Consider the following 22,514-nt stretch of genomic DNA (forward strand, 5'->3'; position numbering starts at 1 on the left):
AGCAACTTCATCACTTTGTCTAGTGAATCATGTCGCTTTGTCCGTTAATCTCGTCACTTTGCCAAATAAGACCCCATCACTTTATCTGATGGGACCACATTACTTTGTCTGGAAACCCTGTCCCTTTATCTACTAGATTCCATCACTTTAACCCATAATCCTGTCACTTTATCTGGCAGAACTTTGTCACTTTGTCCAACAATCTCGTCACTTTGTCCAGCAACCTTGTTAATTTTTCTAGCAACCTCGTCAATTTGTCTTGCAGAATCCCGTCACTTTATCTAGTGGAATCTTGTCACTTTATCTGGTAACCCTATCACTTTGTCTAGTGGAACTCCTTTATCCAGTAATCTAGTCACTTTGTCTAGTGGAACCCATCATTTTGTCTGGTAGAACCTCTTAAATGTATACGGAGTTTACTTAGGAAAAAATATTTGTATGGGACATATCTATTGACTTAGATTGGGCCCACCGTTATGTTTTTGTAAGATCCACTATGACCATTTGTTATTAAGATTGGGTATAAAGATAAAAATCAGATCAAACCATATTCTTGTTGGCCGCACTAAAAGAAATGGTTGGGAGAGATGTATGCCCTTGATTTTTAAAGGGTCCACCATGATAGTTGTATGAAATCCACTTCAACCACTAAATTGCATAAAAAAAACTTAGGCCTATGCCCTAAAATTGTTACTGGACATGAATCACTTGAGCCACACCAATGAAATACTTTGGTAAAGCCCTTTACATTATGTCCAAGTCAATGTGAATCATAAATGAAACTGATTTTTGGGCCCATGGACTAACATGGGGTGAAAAACCTAGTGGTTGGGGTTTATTTTACATAAATATCACAGTAAGTCTCACCTAATCCACCAATTAACCATTTGCTCTTGAAGGTGGCCGTTGTTCACAACCCCAAGTGTAGGGTTACGATGTAGTAATAATCTTGGTGAGACCAAGGTAGAATCTACAGGGACTAATCTCGTGTGTATTCTGAAAGCAAATATAAGTAGAACTAGAAGAAGATGTAAATCTAAATCTGAAATTAAAAGGAGTAATTGTGAGAGATTTAATTAGAAACTTAAGAAATTCAAAGATGGGAACTAGGGTTTCCAAATATCCACTTGTAGCAATCAAGGTGATACTATGCTTGATTTAAGGACATAATTGGAATTAGGGTCCTATCTTATCCAGTTGGAAGATATCTCAATTAAGATCAAATGCCTAGGAGACAATGACAAACAACAAGATATACCAATTACGCAACCAATCATAAGAGAATTAAGAAGATTAGAAGGGATTCTATCATTCAACCATGCCCAAAGGACGATGGAGAATAACAGGATTTTCTAATTTCACAATCTCAAAGCATGAAAAGAAAATACTCAAAACTATTGCAGATCTATTGTAATTTGAGTCACAACAAACCATTAAAAACTGAAAGTATTCCTTAAATATCAAATTAGAATCAAAGAAAATTTAACATAAATATAAATCAAAGCAATAGAAACATCCCATCACGCTACAAGCTTCACCTCTTAGCCCTAATTAAGAGGTTTAGCCAACCATAGACATGATTGAACCAAACTCTTTTAAATAAAACATGAAAACAACTAAGGAGGAAGAAGAAAAACTCCCGGATGGTAGCTTCACCCTTTTACTCCACTCCTTAAACCCTAGAAGATGCCTAGGAACATCCTAGGGACTCTTATTTATAGTTGTACAACTCCAACTTTCGCACCGAGTTGGAAAAATCAGGAAACCGCCTCAAATTTACATAGTCTGTGCAACATCTGTGTAACTCTCGACTAGTCGAGGACAGCCTTCGACTGGTCGAGAGTCACCATCGACTAGTTAAGGATCGCGTGAAATTAGAAGTTCATGTTGCTGGAGTGCGAGTCGAAATGTCTTCAACTAGTTGAGGAAAAGCTTCGACTGGTTGAGCGAGAGCTTCGATTAGTCGAGAATTATGCAAATTCTCTTCAAATCTTCGATTTTCTTCATTCCTCACTTGGTTTTCTTAGATCTTTAGCATGTGAATTCTTCATTTTTAGTCTTTTAAGATCCAACCTTTGGCTTGGTGATTCTTGAGCATTAAATCCATGCTTTTAACATTCTTTTCAATCCAAGCTATCAGATTCACCTTGCAACAAAGACATGTATAAAATAGACCATTAAGCATTATCATGTTCATAAAACCAAGATATAAATGGGGGATAATATGCAATATTTGACCCTTAACAACTATAAGGGATGACACTCAGATTGCCTAGGGTAGCATGCACTGTGGACAGTTGTGTGCTACTAGAAAAGCTTTGTAGGCCCTACCATGATGTATGTGTATTATTCATATTATCCATCCATTTTTATAGATCATTTTAGTGCATGAGCACAAACACGGGGTTGATCTAGATCTCAGGTAGACCACACCACAAGAAATGGGTGATTAGATGGCCACCATAAAAAAAAAAAAAAAAAAAAAACTTAGTGGCTACAAAAGTTTTGGATCAAGCTCATGTTTGTGTTTTCTCTTCATTCATGACTTTGTGACTTTATCAAGAGGTTGGATGGCAAATACACATTACAGTGGCCCTTAGGAAGTTTTTAATGGTGAGGTTTCTTAATGGTGTGATCCATTTGAGATTTGGATCTACCTTATTTTTGTGCTCATGCTCTAATATGAGGTGAAAAATGGATGGACAACATGGATAAGAAACATCTATCATGGTGGCCCCATGGAGATTGTTTAGTATCACACAATACAGACATGGGTGTTGCTTGCTACACTATGCAATTTGGTTTTCAATTACTTAATGGTGTGATCCACTTGAGATTTGAATCTACCTTATTTTTGTGCTCATGCTCTTATATGAGGTGAAAAATGGATGGACAACATGGATAAGAAACATCTATCATGATGGCCCCAAGGAGATTGTTTAGTATCACACAATACCGACATGGGTGTTGCTTGCTACACTATGAAATTTGGTTTTGAAAAAGTAATGCAACTTTGTTGCAACCCCATATCCTAGGATGTGAGTGAGACCTAAGCATGGGGCACACTTTGATGTATGTATTATATATTTATGGTGCTTATATGTTTTGCTAGTTCATTTTAAGGAATGGAAAAAAAAATGAAAATTGATACAAATCTCAGTTGACCACACTACAACAAATAGTGGTCACTGTTAAAATTTTATGTGGGATACAAAGGTCCTGGATCTAGCTGATATTTGTATTTTCCCTTCACGTGCTCTGTGTGACCTCATCAACAACAAGTTGGATGACAAATAAACAAAGCCGTAGACTCTAGGAAGTTTTCCATAGTGGTCGTTCAGTGACCAATGTTTCCTGTGATGTGGTCCACCTAAGATTTGTATCTTCTTCATTTTTTGGACAATGAATGTAAAAAAAAAAAAAAAAAAAAAAAAAAAGAACGGATGGATGGTGTAGATATATAAAGCATACATCGAGGTAGGCCAAGGTCAGGTCCCACCAACGTCAGTGCAGGAAACGTAATCTTTTTTCTTAATCAAGCAGTATTTTTTTTTTTGTTAGCTTGTTAGAACACCCCACTGTCAGTTCACACTTCACTGTTAGCCACCCCCACTAGGGAATCGATACCAAGACCTCAGTTTTGCAACAAGGTATCTTTCACTCAGTCTACCACTTGAGCTATGGATCAGGGTGTAATCAAGCAGAATTTTGTAAATCGTTCCTTATTTCGTTAAAGCGTTGTGCTGACTTCAGCGAAAATGGCTTGGACTAATTAAATTCCGCGACACTGGGAGCCACAGTGCGCTAGAAACAGAGGATCCGCACAAGTCCCTTGATTTCATAACCCGCAGGCTATTTCCAGAGGTGCAGTATAGCATCTGGATCGATGGAAAGATGGAGCTTATAGTTGATCCACTACTTTTTCTTGAAAGGTAGTGTGATCTTTGCCATTTTTCAACTTCAACATTTACATTACTGAGGTGGACAAATGCATTGCATTGGACAAATGAAGAATTATATGGTCTTTTTTCTGTTTAATTTTCAGGTATCTCTGGCATGGGAATTACTTGTTCGCTATTGCACTCCATAAACACCACCAAAGTATTTATTAGGAGACTGATGCCATCAAAAGAAGGAAGGTATGCTTGGCCGCTGATTGATCTTCATGTGAAAATATACGGTTACGAGGGAATGAAACTATGGAGTCCGATGAAAAATACACTTAACAGATAGAGAAAGAAACTCCCAGCACATTTCCCTTGTTTATTTCATGATATAATGTTCCATAGTATCAATAAAAGATATTATTAATCCTCAGACTTGGTTTAATTTACAATTTAAAAGAAATTTTAAAGCTGATAAAAATTACAATTTTAAGGAAAGCCTGATTTCTTTTAGGAAAAAAGAAAAAAAAGAAAAAGAAAAAAAAAAGAGGCTTGATGACAATTGTCTTACCACCATCTATATTAAAGTTGAAAGAATAGAACTCTCAAAATTTTAATATTTATATTCTTGAAAGACTAATAAAATACCAAGTGTCCTAGTGAAGATTTGGGCCAGTCTCTCAAGCCGACCCCTCAACTCAGCTGGGTATGAGTTGAATCAGGTTTTCTAGTTTTCGAAAATTGATTGATGATGCAGTGTCAAAATGCAGATGTGCCAGAGTGGTCCATCATCATACGAGAGCACACTGGCTTAAACAATGTTTTCAGTTGCCTGTGGTTCAGCGAAGTAAACCTCTTCTGGCCATATTGTTTACAGGTTAGGCAGGTCCTTCAGGTTCTCTGTGTTTCCCAACTGTGAGTACAATTGGCTGTTCATATTGCACAAGCATTACAGGGAACATTCATAGGTGGTTGAGTGGGTGAAGTCCTTCGATTGAATTTCTTGAGAATACAACTGGAGGGAAAGAGTGGGGGGTTTACGCCTTTGGACTCCTAACCCTGGAGACCTGAGATCAGTTGTACTTCCATCCATTCCAAGGACATCGCTGTTGGAATTTATACATAATAAAATATTTCTGTAAAATATGGAAACTGAAAAATCACGATGATCTGAACTAAGGATAGGCTGAAGCACATCTGAAATGTTGTCCTTAAAGCATCATTTGCCCCTACTCAAGTGAATTGAGTATGCTGATAGGTTACAGGCAAACCGCTTCTAGGATACGACGAGCCTAGTGTGGGTCTGCGTTCAGCAAATACGAAGGCCCACCAAATGGAACTCTGTTACACACTATCTGACAGAATTACAATAAAGAAAAATCCCAAAAGAGAAAAGAATATGTAATTTTAGACCACTGCACTGGTCAGTTCTCCAGCCATTGGTTCAGTTGAACCGTTCTAGACCACACCGTTGGTCTGTTCTTCAAGCAATGACTCTGATTAACCTTGCTATATTGCTGATATTTTGGTCTCTAGGAGAGGAGATGCTTTGATTCGTATTGGTATTGCTGGAGTGTGGTGAGATGGTTTGGAAACTCATCCAAGCCTTATTTATATAGGTTATGATGGCTGGGGGTTATGGTCCAGGGAAATAAATCCTATGACCGTTTTCTAGCTATTGGAGAGAACTAACCGTTTTATGGCCGTTTTTTTACTATTGTGCATGGGCCATTAAGTTGTTGCATGCTTACTGTTGTGAGACAGCAGCTAGCCGTTTTTTAGCTGTTGGGCTAGCCATGCACCAGTTACAGCTAGACCCTGCACTAATGGCACAACTGTTACAGATCTGCTGCAACAACTCTTTTTTCCAGCTCTCTATATATTCAAAGGGACTCTCATTCAGTCCTCTAGATTTCGTCTAGCCATCCATTCTCCTTAGCCACTTAGACACACCACGACTTGTACACGTCTCGCTCCAGTTCGCTCAAGGTCGTGAAGGAGCGACCCTCTGCGAAACGATGCGGACGTCTGAAGTGCAAAGTGCACCACTAGTGCCTCTACAGCCACACTGCCTCACATGCCCATGCCCTCGCTCCAAGCCCGTGCCCGAAACCGAGACTGAGACCGTACTCGTGCCCGTGCCCGAGCCCGCGCGCAAGCGCGCGCGCACTGGAACACGCAAGTTCCATTCTCCTTTGGACCATGTGGGTAAGTATTATAATGCTTCACTATTCTCATATAAACAACTTTTTCTTCTTCTATTTTTCCAATGTGGGACTATTCCCAAAAGAAAAAAGTGTTTTTTCAACACATTTTATATATTATATATATTATTTTTAAATTTAAAATATATTTAAAAAATCAATATTTTATAACAATCCTCCACTTGATTTTTAAAAATATATTTTTCTCGATTAAACATCTCTGCCAGAGTAATCAGCATATATGCATAAAGAAAGATATCTTTCGATTTTAATCTTCCTTTAGTATAAGTATCTCAAAACTTTATCGAAATGAGTGGTAGCCGTGGCGTTAAACCAGTTATTCCTATATAGCAGAGTCGGAGAAACTACACATATATTTGCTATGTGTTTGTTAGAGTTTTCACAATCTTGCTCAGCACAATTAATGGCCATATGCATATCTTAATTCGTGAACGATCCCGAGAGAAAAATCTTAACTCTCATGAGAGACGACACCATCTCTACTTTCATATAGGTGAAATCCTTCTAGTGTCTTCGTTACTATGAGACACTTGTCCTTTAGATTGAAATTCATTAAGAGTTCCAAGACTCAACCCTCTTTCATAATGCTTAACACTTATCTATTATGGATGAGGTTTTATAATTTAGTGTTGAAAACTTTCTACATATCAGTGACTTGTTCTTACCCATTAAACCCGAAATTAGAGATTTTCTGACTTTAGGTTGGGTTACTATCACTGATGGAACTTTGGTTGAAGAGTTTTAACCCCATCCCTCTAGATGTAGCTTCTACTACCTCTCTTGGTAGAGGTTTAGTGAAAGGGTTTGCTAGGTTATTGCTTGATTTCACATAGGAAATAGTATTGATTCCATCTCGAATCAATTGTCTGACATAATCATGTCGAAGACTGATATATCTAGACTTATCATTATATGTGCCGCTATAGGCTCTAGCTAATGTAGCTTCACTATCATAATGTAGTGACACAGCCGATATAGGCTTTACACAGAATGAGATTTCTAATAGAAGATCCCTTAGCCACTCAGCATCTTTGCCTGTTGCAGTCAGGGCTATAAATTCAGACTCCATAATCGAGTGCGTTATGCAAGTCTGTTTTTTGGATCCCCAAGATACAGCTGCACCTCCTAGGGTGAATATTCACCCTGTAGTAAACTTGTTGTTCCCTACACTCGATATCCAGCTCACATTGGTATATCCTTCCAATATGACAGGAAATTCTGAATAAAATAGTCCTAAGTCTTTGGTTGCTTTTAAGTAACCAAGGACTCTACTGATTGCATTCCAGTGTTCAGTACTGGGGTTACTAGTAAATCTACTGAGTTTACTCACAACATATGTGATATCCGGTCTAGTGCATTGCATAGCATACATAAGACTCCCTATAGCACTCGCATATTCTAATTGTGAAACTGTTCTTCTGTTATTCTCTTTTAGCTTGATACTTAGATCAAATGAGGTCTTTGCATCTTTTATATTTAGATGGTTAAACTTGTGTAATATCTTCTCAATATAATGAGATTGACACAAAGCATAACCCCCACAATGTTTTTTAACTTTGATACCTAGGATGGTATTAATTTGTCTAAGATCCTTCATTTTGAATACGGAAGATAGAAACCTCTTTGTTTCAACAACACCTTCAATTTTATTACTTATTATTAACATGTCATCAACATACAGACAAATAATAACGATACAACTACCATCTACTTTAGAATATATGCATTTGTCAGCTACATTATGCATGAAACCATGAGATAGTATTTTGGAATCAAACTTCTCATGTCATTGTTTTGGTGCTTTTTTTAATCCATACAGAGATTTGACTAATTTACATACTTTTTTTTTCATTTCCTGGTCAAACAAATCCTTCAGGTTGTTCTATGTATACCTTCTCATTGAGGTCATCATTTAGGAATGCGGTCTTTACATCCATTTGGTGGATGTGAAGATGATGTATGGAAGCTAGCGCAAATAATATCCTGATGGATGTTATCCTAGCTACAGGAGAGTATGTGTCAAAGTAATCTATCTCTTCTTTTTGTCTAAAACCCTTAGCTACTAGTCGAGCTTTAAAGGTTTAGATAGTCCCATTAGTGTGATATTTTTTTCTAAATACCCACTTACAACCTATGGGTTTAGAACTTAGAGGTAAGTTAACTAGTTCCCATGTTTGATTTGACATTATGGATTTTATTTCATTGTTTATAGCTTCTTTCCAGAAAGCTGAGTCTCTAGAGGATACAGCCTCTTTATATGTTTTAGGATCATCTTCTATAGTCAACACTATAGGTATTTTTCTTATAACATTTTCTCTATTTCCTTCTATAAGATGGAAAATGATGCGTTGTGAGTCTATGTAGTCATCTTCTAGACTCTTCTCTATTCTTGTCCTTTGACTTCTACGAGGTTCAATAGGAGTTTCCACTATTTGTGGAGCTGTGCTATCTGGTTGTCTATTAGGAGTTTATATTTCATTATCCTTTGACTCCAAGGATAGTGAGTTCTCAAAGAACTCAACGTCTCTTGATTCTATTATTGTATTAGACTCTATATCTAAAAGTCTATAAGCTTTATTATTTTGTGCATACCCTACGAAGGCGCACTTAATAGTTTTTGGTCCTAACTTAGTTCTTTTTTTATCAGGGGTTTTATAATATGCAAGACACCCTCACACTTTTAGATATCCTATGTTAGGTTTTCTACCTCTCCATGTTTCATATGGAGATATTTTTTATTTTTTAGATAGAATTCTGTTTAATATATGGCACGCTGCAAGCAGTGCCTCACCCTATAAACTTAGCGGCAACTTTGCTCTTATTAGCATTGATTTTACCATCTTTACTAATGTTCTATTCTTTCTTTCAGCCACTCCGTTTTGTTGAGGTGTGTATGGCGCAGTGCATTGATGTATTAGTCCATATTCTTCACAGAAGTTATCGAATTCTTTGGAGAAGTATTCTCCTCCTCTATCACTACGGAGAATTTTTATCTTCTTATTTCGTTGATTCTCTACTTCTGCTTTATATATTTTAAATATGTTCAATGCTTCATCTTTGCTCTTTAATAGATAAACATACACATATCTAGAGCAATCATCTATAAAGGTTATGAAGTACCGTTTACTTCCACGAGTAAGAATGGTTTAACTCACAGATGTCACTTTGAACAAGATCCAATATTTGAGACGATCTTTCAACACTTGGAAAAGGTCTTTTCGTCATTTTGGATCGTATGCACACTTTACATTTATCTGTTTCATTATCTATGTATGAGATTAAACCATTCTTAGCCATGAACTTCAAGGTACTATACCCTATATGGGCTAGTCTATCATGCCACAGTCCAGTGGATTCAACCATATACGTAGAAGTGTTACTTTCATTCAAAGAAAACTTAACCATCTCATTATAAGCATATCCCTTTCTGACAAAATTCTCATTCTTGGACAGAATCAATTTTCCTAACTCGTATACCACCCTTCTGCCTGGTTTACCTAGAAGATCCCCATAAACTATGTTTCACCGCATGTCTGGGACATGCAGTACATTAGTCAGAATCACTTTATTCCTAGAGGTGAATATCGTTTGATAGTTCCTTTGCCGACTACCTTCGATCAAACTTCATTACCCATTTAGACTTCTTGACCATCGGTCAATTCTTCATAGGTTTTGAAGGCCGATTTGTCGTAGCACCCATGTACTGTAGTGGCAGTATCATACCACCAACTTAGAACTTTGCCTTAGATGGTATTCACCTCAGTGATCATAGTCACAATATCGCATTCTTCTACTGCACTTGCTTCTTTTTTAGATTTGCGATATCGGCATACTCGAGCATAGTACCCGATTTTTCCACAGACATGGCATGGGCCTTTGAACTTTCCGTTCTTCTTTTGGGCATTTTTCTTGAATTTTTCTTTATTGGGTTTTAGGGAATCGTCCTTCTCGGGATTCTTGTTATTAGTGTTCTCTACTGCATGTACCTTGGACGAGGTATTCCCGTTATCATTCTTTATGTCGTGGTTATAGGATTCTTCCTCAATTCTGTGGTGTTTCTGGATTTATTCCAGTGTATAGTTCTCAATTTTATGTAGCAACTTCTTTCTATAGTCTTTCCACATCGGTGGCAATTTAGCGATTATAGTCCTGACTTGAAATGATTTAGGAAGATAAATTTTGATGACTTTGATTTTGTTTACTATTAGCTGCAGTTTTTGGATTTGGGGCAGTAGCGGTTTGTTATCTACCATGTTGAAGTCAAAATACCTGGCGATGAGAAATTTGTTAGTACCTTCTTCTTCAGCCTTGTATTTGAACTCCAGAGCAGCCCAGATCTCCTTTGCTGATGACATCTATTGGTACAGATTGTACAGGCGATCAGAGAGTGTGTTCAGTATGTGTCCTCGACACAAGAGTTCGTCTTCAGCTCGTTTAGTGCAGGCAGACACCTGTTCAGGTGTGTCTTTATCAGATACTTCAGGTAGTGCTTACAGATTTAGATCTAATATGTAGTAGATCTTCAGCACCATCAGAAGAAATTTCACCTTGTCTTGCCATATCGTAAAATTGGTTCCATCGAACCGATCAAGACGTATCAAGTCCTGATTCATCAACTTGATGGATGAAACACTGTCGGCTTTCATCAAATAACGCTTTAAGATTGTTGAAATTTATATAGAATAAAATATTTCTGTAAAATATGGAAACCAAAAAATCACAATGATCTGAACTAAGAACAGGCTGAAGCACGTCTGAAACGCTATCCTTAAAGCGTTATTTGCCCATACTCAAGTGAATTGAATATGCTGATAAGTTATAAGCAAACCTCTTCTAGGATACGACGAGCCTGGTGTGGGTCTGTGTTCAGCATACACGAAGGCCCACCAAATTGAACTCTGTTACACACTATCTAACAGAATTACAATAAAGAAAAATCCCAAAAGAGAAGAGAAAAGAATATGTGATTTTAGACCACTGCACTGGTCAGTTCTTCAACCACTGGTTTAGTTGAACCATTCTAGACCACACCATTGGTCTGTTCTTCAAGCAATGACTCTGATTAACCTTGCTATATTGCTGATATTTTGGTCTCTAGGAGAGGAGATGCTTTTATTAGTATTGGTATTGTTGGAGTGTGGTGAGATGGTTTGGAAACCCATCCAGGCCTTGTTTATATAGGCTATGGTGGCTGGGGATTATGGTCCAGGGAAATAAATCCCATAACGGTTTTCTAGCTGTTGGAGAAAACTAGCCGTTTTGTGGCCATTTTTTTACTGTTGTGCATGGGCCATTAAGCTGCTGTATGCTGACTGTTGTGAGACAGCAGCTAGCCGTTTTTTAGCTGTTGGGCTAGTCATGCAGCAGTTATAGCTGGACCCTGCACTAATGGCACAACTGTTACAGATCTGCTGCAACAGCTCTTTTTCCATCTCTATATATATTCAAAGGGACTCTCATTTAGTCCTCTAGATTTCGTCCAGCCATCCATCCACCTTAGCCACTTAGTCGCATCGCGACTCGCACACATCTCGCTCCAGTTCACTCAAGGTCGCGAAGGAACGACCCTTTGCAACATGATGCAGACATGTGAAGTGCAAAGTGCGCCACTAGCGCCTCTACAGCCACACTACCTCAAATACCCATGCCCTCGCACCGAGCTTGAGACCGAGCCTGTGCCCGTGCCTACGCCCGAGCGCGAGTGCACGACGCACTGGAACACGCAAGTTCCATTCTCCTTTGGACCATGTGGGTAAGTATTATAATACTCCACTATTCTTATATAAACAACTTTTTCTTCTTCTCTCTTTCTAATGCGGGACTATTTCCAAAACCATGAAAAAGTATTTTTTCAACACATTTTATATATTATATATATTATTTTTTAATTTAAAATATATTTTATAGCAATCACAAGCAGACTGATGAAGAAATAATACATGCATTTTTTATTTTTATTTTCAAATTTCTTTTAATATCATATTGGTGTGTTTTAAGCCTTTTACCCATCAGGAAAGAAGCTCTTGATCTTTTGGTTGAGCTTGTTTTTGCTTGAGGTACTGCAAAGTATAAAGAGATACTAAGGCTACTTTCGATTGTGGGCACACTTGTTGTCAGGAACGTGTTGGAGATCTGGGTCAATTGGGCCCCACTATGTACTATTGCCAAAATCAGCTTCGTCCAATTATCAGGTGGCTGTCTTTGCATGTTGAATGTTGACCCTATGTCAAATTTTTTTCTAACCATCCATTTACAAGTGTGGCCTTCCCATTGAGTGTGGCTGGTCTGATTTTTTAGGCGAGGGCAGGGACAGTTGGGGGCCCATCCACAAATTGAATTTTCTTGGAGCTTCACATGTGCCACATTGGCACCTTCTCATGCAAGTAGCCCTCTCAGGGCTCTTACTAGAGCTGTTCCACACCTTAAACATGTTTTAAATGGACTAATAAGTTGAGACTTAAGTTTGCTTGCTTTGAATGACCAAAAAGAGTCAAGTGGCTGCGCAATCTCACAAAAATCTCATGAATCGAGGGAAATTACACTGGGGTCTGTTTGTTTTTTCTTTTACACCGTAAATTGATTGTAAATGAATAATGATTAACTCCCACTAATTAGGTCGTTACTCATGCCTCATGGTAGAGTTTCAACACGAGGTCATGGTTTCCGAGTACCCGTTTTGGTGAAATCCCACCATGTGGTGTGAGTGTGTGGGCTTGTGATTGCATTCTTGTAATTGAGCTACACAAACATGGAGGAAGGGACAACGTAAAAATCAGCTTGATCCAAAACTTCTGTAGGCTTAAGAAGTTTTTTTCAATAGTAGGCGATCAATTCCCCCGTCCCGACCTCCAATAAAAATTGAAAAGACAAGTGGTTTTGGGATTTTGATAGTTGGGAAGTACCTGGCTTGACTTTGCACCGTGGCTTGGTTCCCACCACATTTACTGCTCCAGGTCGGCTTTCCTCGGACTTAGCTCTTCTTTGGTCATTTCTCAATTGGTCGATCTTTGGTGTTAATAGTTCATGCATGCCTTTTTTGATGTAGATCTTCCCAAACACCCTTCCCTCTTAGGAGACCACTCTCTTGCTTGGATCCAGGGAGCAAGGTCATTAGGAGAGGAAAACTGTAACACCCTGAAAATCGGGGGTCGAGCATATCTTAGCTCCCGAGTTCCAAAACATCACTTATGCAACATATGTAATGATGAATGTATGTTGTCTGTATTAGTGCATAGAACATGAAGTAGATTAAGCCAAAACTGCAAACATAATCCAGGGGCCAGTAAAATATGCAAGCGGAAGACTAAAGGAATATATATATATATATCAATATAAGTCCCTGAGATATATATGCTCTGCCAGGTCATAATTACAAGTGTTTGTCTCAAAATACAAGTATCAGAATGAAATAAACCATTACAAAATAAGCCCTGAATCCCCGTAGCTCAGGACATGGCTCACATGAACCCACCTGAGAACTGCATAAAGGAGAACGCCTCCTCATCATCCTCAAACTCCTGCTCTGCCTCATGGGTTGCATCATCATCTGCATCTAAGACAGAGTCTGGTTGGTGTTTAAACACCCTCCCAGAACGTGGGAGTGAGTGATCAACTCAGGGGAACTATACAGTAAAAGTTAACATGTTATCAATTCGATCAAGTAGTAATGATAAAGCAGTACAATCAAACATGTCCTAATTACTCTTGTTAATGCAAGGATGTATGTAGAAATGATGTATGCCCTCGCCTGCACTCCCTCAGCGTCTTCATCTTACGGTACGCATGACAACCTCCCGCAGTTCTCCACAACATCAAGGCACATACAATGCGGTGCATGAATATGATTACCAAGTTGTTATTAGTCCTTTTCATACAGCAGGATTGGGAAGCTAAGGTACCTTCCCTATATCAATTCCCAAATAGTGATCCATTCTAGGGTCGTCAGTCCTAGATAATCTCATACGATCATATGGTTCTAGGTCGCTGCAAAGGGCTCGTCACCAATCAATGCATGCCTAGTCATACCTTAGTTACTACACTAAGGCTCGTCACCTCAATGCTGTATCAAGGTATGCTCGAGGTCATTACAAAGGGCTTGTCACCAATCAATGTAGGCCGACAGCATGAATATAGTGTCTCATACCACCATAATCAGCTCACGAGTCTGGTTTACTCACTGGTCACTACGGGGAGGCTCGTCACCTCAGCGTAGGCTGACAGCTCGACCACGGTGTCCCATACCACCATGCCCGGCTCATGAGTCTTAGCGGATCGAGGCACCATGGTTAACGGGATTTACACTGGTAAGTTTGGTACCCTAGATTCAAACAGTAGCGTCCATACATGGTGAACATACATCGGGCCAATCGGGTTACTTGAAGAGCTCGACTAGCACGAGCACACGTTGAGTTGAACGACATGAAGTGCGCAAACACTCCGTGTGGCCAAACCACTGCCGATAACCCTAATACGACTCGGGTTCGTCAAACACATCCTATGTGGCAAATGAATCTCAGCCACGATTTCAAAGCTGTTACCGATTGCCTGGACTATAACGTGGCCCCATACACATTCAACCATAATAGCAAACATATTATAAGATACAGGATAACGAGTATCCATACACATGCATTTCATAAGTAAAGCGATAACATTAATAACTTGCATGGAGGAAATCATACACATGGTTAACATGGATAGTTAGACTAAGAAATTCATGGAGGAAATAGTACATATAAGGAAGATAGTTGGGATTTCACATCTCAACTCCCTCATAATTCACACCTTACTAAATACGAACTTATTCAAACATTTTCACAAGCACTTAAACTACCCTTAGCAACATACATAACATATGTCATCCATATTACATATTAGGACAAATCCTTTTGACAAGGAGTTGTCACATAGATAACAATCATATCCCTATGACAAATAATCATGGCAATCACAACATCAAATTCCAAATGCATACAAACATTTCAATAAACACATGAATCACACTATTTACAACATAGCTTATATATCTACGTAAAATGAAACAGATATCGCATTTGGCATGTGAAATGGCACCCATGTTAGTAATAAATCATTAACTAACATTGAAAGCTTTGAAAACCATAACCTATACGAATATAGTCTTCACCTTAAACTAGAAAGTGCGCAACGGATCTGATTTAGACGATAAGTCTTCGTCAATAGCAAAAAGATAACCTAAGGCATGAATTAGATTAGCTACATCAACACTTAGACTATTCTAAGTTCCAAATCAAGTTAGGGTTTAATTGACTTACCCAAAAATGAGATTAGAATCATCGAGATAATGATTCAAAAGCGACGGGTTAGGAACGCAGAGTAACTGGAAGGAATTCCAAGATGATTCACCAACTTCTCTCTCTCTTCCTCTCTCTTTTCCTCTCTCTCTCTCTCTCTCTTAGCTAGGGTTTGGAAAATTCGTATGGAATTAGAGAGTGAGGGTTTAAGGTCTTTATATAAGCCTAAAATTGATGGAATTAGCCCCAGGGCCAAGGTATACTTGGTTATAACCAAATCGGGTTTATTTCAATTCAATGGAGCGTTTCTAGAGGTCCTTTTACTGAATGCGGTCAGACTTAAGCTCACTAATAATGGATCTTAAGCAAGTTAAGTTTTCAGTCCGATCGGGTTTCCAGATCGTCCATGGCGGACCAATTTCAGTTCAACGGTCACCGAAACTCGATCAGGGCCACAAGCACTTTGACATGTGTGGACCATCTTCCCTGATCCGAGGGTAAATTTGGGTCAGAATCCAATGGTCAGAATACTTATAAACTGCGTGCAAGCGACACGACTCAGATTACTTAAATTCATATTTATTTTCTAAATAAATTCACCTTTCTCACACTCTTCACTCCGGACTCAAGCAAATCGTCTCAGGACATCATCTAGACTTGATTTTTGAGGTGATTTTTAAGTCTAACTAAATGGTCATAATTGTCTAAGTTCATCACTATCAGACTTTCAACGTGCGGTCCAGGTCCAATATGAAGTTTCAAAGCACTCTTGAGAGCAATCGGGTTTAGAGTTGAATCCTAGGTTTCTAGGTAATGTAGCATTAGTGGTCCTACTCATTTTGGGTCTTGTAGTTCATATTTAAAGTACTTCAAGCTAATTCTACCGAGTATTCAATTTAGTACTTAACCAAATTCTACCCTAATTATGGTAGAATACGATCCTAGGGCCATTCTATGCCCCGTTTTTGGCACTTCTAGTTATTATATTATTTTAATTATTTTTATAGTAGTTCATCATCAAGTTTACCCTATCTCCACCAAATTTTATGAGATTTTGTGTTGTAGAAAAATTCTAAAAATTCCAGAAGCAGTAGCTGTCCAACAAGTTATTTTTGGATACTTGTCACAACAACCTACTTTAAACTATATTAAATATTTTATTATATTTTTCACATATTTTTATATAAAACTAGACTCATTTATCTTCAATCTGATTTTTGAATCACCTAATCAGAGTTATAATGAGAGAGATATGATTTTTCAAAGTTGGACAAAATGCGCAGAAAAATTATAGAAAATGGGCTGTCCAATCCGCTGTACGGATGAGGCCTCGCCAAACCGGCGAGCCCCTCGCTGGTCACTAGACATATGGGCTCGGGCTAGCCCTAGGGGAGATGTCCTCCCCCCCCCCAGGGTTGCCGGAAACATGTGGGACCCACCTCGGGTCCCCCCGAATTGAGTCATTTGGGCCCACGAGTCCATTGAGGCATTATCGGGTCTCATTTGCAAACGGGAATAGTTACGCGACATACAATATATGATTTTGGGGTAGGAGAAGCTAATCTATCTAATTAACCTATCTATATTATGAGATTCCAAAAATTCAATAGTCAAAATCCCATTTTATTCATGTATATACCATTTACAGTAAGTTTTAGTTTAAGTATAGTCCTTCACCATTTAAAATTTAGGATTTGTGTCTAATATGAAAGTACTTGGAGAAATTTGAAGAATGAGGTGATGAAAGGTGAGATTTTGAAGGAAATGGGTTGAAAATTGATTTTTTTTTTGACTTTGGGATTGAGCTTTGAGAGTGTTATGGTTGACCCATTGCCTAAGGACGTCTAACTCTAGGTTGACAAAAATCCGGGGTGTTACAAAAACTAATCTTGAAGAAGACTTCTTCAACCAGAGCTCCTGCTCGAGTCGGGTCTTGATACCGAGCTTATAGGTAAAAGCTTTGGCCGATCTTTAGGACTTAGAAAATTTATGAATTCGTAACTAAATCCCTTTTCACTCTAACTAATGTTGAAATGTTTGAAGCTCGTCCTTTGCTGAAGCCCATCTCAAAGCGCAAGGCACCTCTCTTCGAAGAGACTGTGCCGGTGAAGAAGGTGAAGACAACCTCCAAAAGTAAAGAGAGAGTCGGTCCCTCATCTCCTGCTATTGTGGAGGTTGAGGATAAGGTGACGATCACTGAGCCTACCTCTGCTGCTGAGGCGACAGTCGAAGCGACCGCCCACGAGGAGGCTCGTCCTACCGAGGTGTGGGGAGCTGCTGAGCCTTCTACCGAGGCTCGACCCATAGAGGCTGGTGAGGCGAGCGAGCCTCCTGCTGGGCCTTCTGAGGTTCGGGAGGAGAGACAATGTCCTTGTAGGATGACGCATGGGGTCATAGAGGAACTCATGCCTTGGGCAGAGCGGCATATACCCACTGCTGAATTCCTGGGCATGTTGGACTCTTCACCAAACGCGATCCTTACGTCCACAATGAAGAGTTTCCTTAGGGTGAGTTAATCCTCTTAAGTACTTGTTGTTTTCCCTTTCTCCGTTTGAGTTCTGACACCTTCTCTCATTCTTTTGGTAGTTCGCCCTTTGCTTCCTGAAGGTACACCGTGATATTATGCGCTTGCGAAAGGAAGTGTGGGAGAGCAAGAATAAACTCTTACAAAAGGGAGTTAAAGCTGAACAATTCCACATTGCTGTCAAGGAGTCTTAAGTTGCGGTCGTTACGGCCGACCAAGCCCACTCTGCTGCGGAGGCTCGAGCTTTAGATCTGACGGTCGAGCTGGAGGCAACAAAGAAGCTTCTTGTCGAGGCTTTTGATAGGTCGGCTCAATGGGAGACCGACAATGCGGAGTTGAAGGTAAAGCTCAAAAAGGCTGAGGTAGAGGCTGAGGCGGCTATCTGCTCGGCTCGAGTGGCCTTCATAAAGGAATTTAAATCCTCCAAAGAATATTTGTTAGACAGTGATGCCTTACACCAGATGGCATTCATGAAGTGCATTGAAGAAGCTAAGGAGGCCTATCCAGAACTAGACCTCTCTGGCTTTGAAGATGCTAGCTCTGAGTCTAAGGCCCCTGGCGAGGACTTGCCTTCCGAGCAGCCCCTTGAGGCTTAAAGACAAACTTCCTTTATATCTTCAATTTTGTAGACTTTAATGTAATGTGTTCCTTGGAGCTTTATCAATATGATTCACTTTTTGACATAGTGCTTGTATGCGAATTTCTCTGTAGATAGATCGAATCAAGTAGATATATCGGATTCCGAGAAGAGGGTCGATCCGTCGAAGACTGTAGTTGTGGTAGCCATCGGAAGTTTGCTCCTTTCGAGGTCCGATCAGTCGACTAGGTTTTTTCCCTTTTTTAGTAGGGAGAACCCTTAATAGTGTTCCACTTACTATGTAAGTGCTAGTAGTGTAGAACTCGACCTTCACTTGGGGGGTCAGCACATTGATAGGGGCTATTCTTCCCAGTTATCTTGGGAAGCCCTTTGTACATTTGTTTCGACAAATAGTCATTTTTAGGCACGAAAATAAGAAATGGACTGTAGGATTTCATTGCACTAACTTGAACGCAACCAGTGCACATAAACTATGTAATCGATATGAATCAATTCCTTGGGAATGGTAGATCTTGAGGTGTTGGGCATTCCATGGATGGGGTAAGAGTTGACCTTCCAGATCTTCTAGACAGTATGATCCAGGTCGACTAGTACTTGTCACCACATAAGGTCCTTCCCAATTAGGGCCCAAGGTCCTCGAGCCAAGTTCCTTAGTGTAACACCCGGCCCAAAACTAGAACAGTGTCTTGAGGCGCTCACGTGCAAACTGACGCAGGACCGTACAATTCGATCTCATGTGTAGGCTTATTACTAGTAAATTAATCCTGATTGGGCCACTAATGTGATTAGATCAAATTGTGTTCAGGCCGAACATGGGCTGTAGATCCAAACGATTGAATTACACTTGGCGACTGTCCGTACGAGCCGTGTATCACCTGAAGAAAAAATAAAAAAAATTCTAAAATTCTGGTAGACCATGGGTATCACTGGGCTTGTGGTCCATCACGAACATTAGGCTCAGGTGGTGCCCAAAAATGAACGAATCATGCCGTCTAGTCGATACTGGGAAAACGCGAGTCACCAGGCCTAAAGAAGGAAGATCTGAAAATTTAAATTATTGACCTTATTTCTTGAGTTAGAAAATTCAAACATTTCAGCCATTGAATCTCTTTAATATTTACACCCAAGGCTAGGAACATTTCCCTGCCCTCGCCCACAAAATTTGACCGTTGATCGAAAGTCGGTAACCATTGATCGTAAATTGGACCGCTGCGGTAAAACCCCGCGTCCATTTGCCATCAAATTTCACCCAACCCTTCATCAGGCCATGAGCACCTGATCCCTGAATTAGATGGGCCAGGGGCCCATCAGGGTCACCCCAATAGCTAAAAATGGGCTCCACAGGGATATTGGTGGCATATTAAGAAATTCAGGGCCAAGGGATATAATTCCAGGGTATTTAATGCCAACCCTCTCTCATTTGCTGAAAATTCCAGCAACTGAAATCTGAGAGAGAGAGAGAGGAGTGAGAGGGAAGGAGTGAAGGTGATGCTTGGGGACTAAAATTCCCCACACCCACGTCCCTATATTGCCAAGAATTTCGGCCCGATTGCCGTAGAACTGAACTACGCCCGATCTAAGGTGAGAATTAGACTTTAATCCACTCTTTCTTAGCAATCAGCCACATACATGCATCTTACCGTCGCTTTCTTGCAACGCAGGGCCCCGACACGTCGAGTTTGCAGACCCAGCAATGTTAGGATGCTTGCAAAGGCTTCTGGTCAACTATAGGTGCGGACCATTACCCTTAGATGGCCGATCTTTGTGGTTAGCGTGGTTTTTAGTAAATGTGTTTGATGAAACTTCCCTGCATGTTGCTGAAATTGAATTGGTTGAGTTGATTTGTGAAATTTAGGGTTTTCTCCAAATGAAAATGGGGTTTAGGTCCAAACATCCCCAAATATATGAAATGCTATGTTGAATGTTGAATTAGGGTGTATACACTTAGTTTACTGAATAAATGCTGAATTTGCTAGTTGATTTCGGTTGTATGTGAAACATGCTAGGCATAGGAGTAGTGCATTGTAGTTGAATTGCTGAATGTCTAAATTAATTGCACTAAGTTTCTGATGTATTGCTGAATTTCCTGTTTTATGTTGACATATGTGAATTCGTGTTGACATGCCTAGGTACATGGCTGCCCCTTTGGTAGAAATTGTTAGAACATGTGAACATGACTCTCTCATTTTATGAAAATTATTGTGTTGCTGTCTATGCACTTGGAATGTTAAACTTTATTCCGCATTGGTAGAGTTATTTTAGAAGTGCTGAACTTATACTACCTGTTTATGAATTTGTCCTTTCATGGATTGACTGATTAACCTAATTATTTTGGAAAACCCTTTCGTTGGTTTATCCCACGGGCAAACCTGGCCTGATCAGTTAAGCTGTGAATTGACGGCCATAGTTGGACTACACAAGACACCGTTCTCAGGCCGTTTGGTTTATGGTGCGACTTATGGGGGCATATTGGCTCACAATCGACTATCCTTATATGTTAACCATGATTGCACGCCTATGTAAGAACCCGAGATACCTTGAGACCTTTGCGCCCACTGTTAATTATAAGATTCAGCCCATAAGACTCATGAGCCGGGGATGGTGGTATGGGAAACTGTGCCCGTGCTGTCAACCTACGCTAGTGTGACGAGCCTCCCCATAGTGACCAATGAGCACCAAGACTCGTGAGTCGGGGACGGTGGTATGGGACACTGTGCTTGTGATGTCGGCCTATGTTGGGGTGATGACCTCCCCATAGTGACCCGAGCAGGACCTGGAAGTCCTAATTGATTTCATATGAGCCTAGAGCTATGGGATTGACGAACCCACAAGGGCTAAGGACCGCGAGAGCCATACGGCCACGACCTTGAGCCGCACGATCAGGTTAGGGCAATGTTTCTGCTAAGGGTGTTCTGGTTTCCCCAATCTGTTGGATGGATGAACATAATTAATCAACTCGGCTAACATGTTCATAACATTGCATCACTTATTTTGGTGATTCAGTAGTCGAGGTCGCACTGAGGGAGTGTTGGTCATTGCGATCATTAGATGTTGTCGCTGAGGGAGTGTTGGTGGTGAGAGGCATGCATCATTTCACAAACCATACATTTCATTAACAAGCGTAGTTAGGAATTTATAGTGTATGTTGTTTACTAAATCTATTCTATGCATGATTATTTGTGTGATCTATTGCTAATGGTACCACTTTGTTAGCTACTCACTCCCACTCTAAGATGGTGTTCTAAAACACCAACCAGAATCTAGCATAGATGCAGGAACCTTGGAGTGAGACACGTTGGAAGATGTCGGTGTGGATGACAATGAGGAGCGGGTGTATTTCCAGACGTGTGGCGGACTCTACTAGCTCGATGGATGATCTCGGGCCAGGGCCAGGGCCCAACTCTTTACAGGGAGTGATGAGAGGATGGGACTAGGTCCTTAATGGATATTTTATTTCTTTGGGTTATGGGGTTTATGTTGGTTTATGACTTTATTAGTAGCACTTGGATTTGTGAATGGTTTATACTTAAATCTTTGATGATCAATTGCTTTATGTTTTATTTAATAATCCTTTGATTTCATGATACCGTCATTTACATGCATATGAGGCCCATTAGGGTACATGTAGCACTCAGGAATCTGAGAGCCGAGTTCCTACTCGACCCTTGAATTTTAGGGTGCAACTATTTGTTACGTGTACCTTCGCAGTGGCCAGGATTTTAGTTAGGGCGTGCGACTAACCTGAGATTAGGAGTTTACCACATTGAGTCTGACTATCCAAATTTAGGTATGAGACTAGCTTGGATAGAAGTCCCTTGTGATGGACTTCATAGCCTGTGATACTACGTACTATCATCCCAACTTCACACTCCAGCTTAATTATTTTATTCGCACCGCATATTGCATTACATCCGCAATATATGATATTGGCTTATTATGTTTTTGCATCGTATAGCCTGGATGAGGCTAATGATATTTATGGACTTCTAACATGTTTCCGCATTACTCTGA

The 22,514-nt window shown here is 39.9% G+C and overlaps 1 pseudogene; it reads left to right on the plus strand.

The window, feature by feature from the left end:
- Window positions 1–5,026, plus strand: part of LOC131226049 (uncharacterized) — a 51,519-nt pseudogene extending 46,493 nt beyond the window's left edge.
- Window positions 5,027–22,514: the final 17,488 nt, after the last annotated feature.

Source organism: Magnolia sinica, chromosome 2 (assembly GCF_029962835.1).
Source record: "Magnolia sinica isolate HGM2019 chromosome 2, MsV1, whole genome shotgun sequence".
In the NCBI taxonomy this organism is placed as follows: Eukaryota; Viridiplantae; Streptophyta; class Magnoliopsida; order Magnoliales; family Magnoliaceae; genus Magnolia; species Magnolia sinica.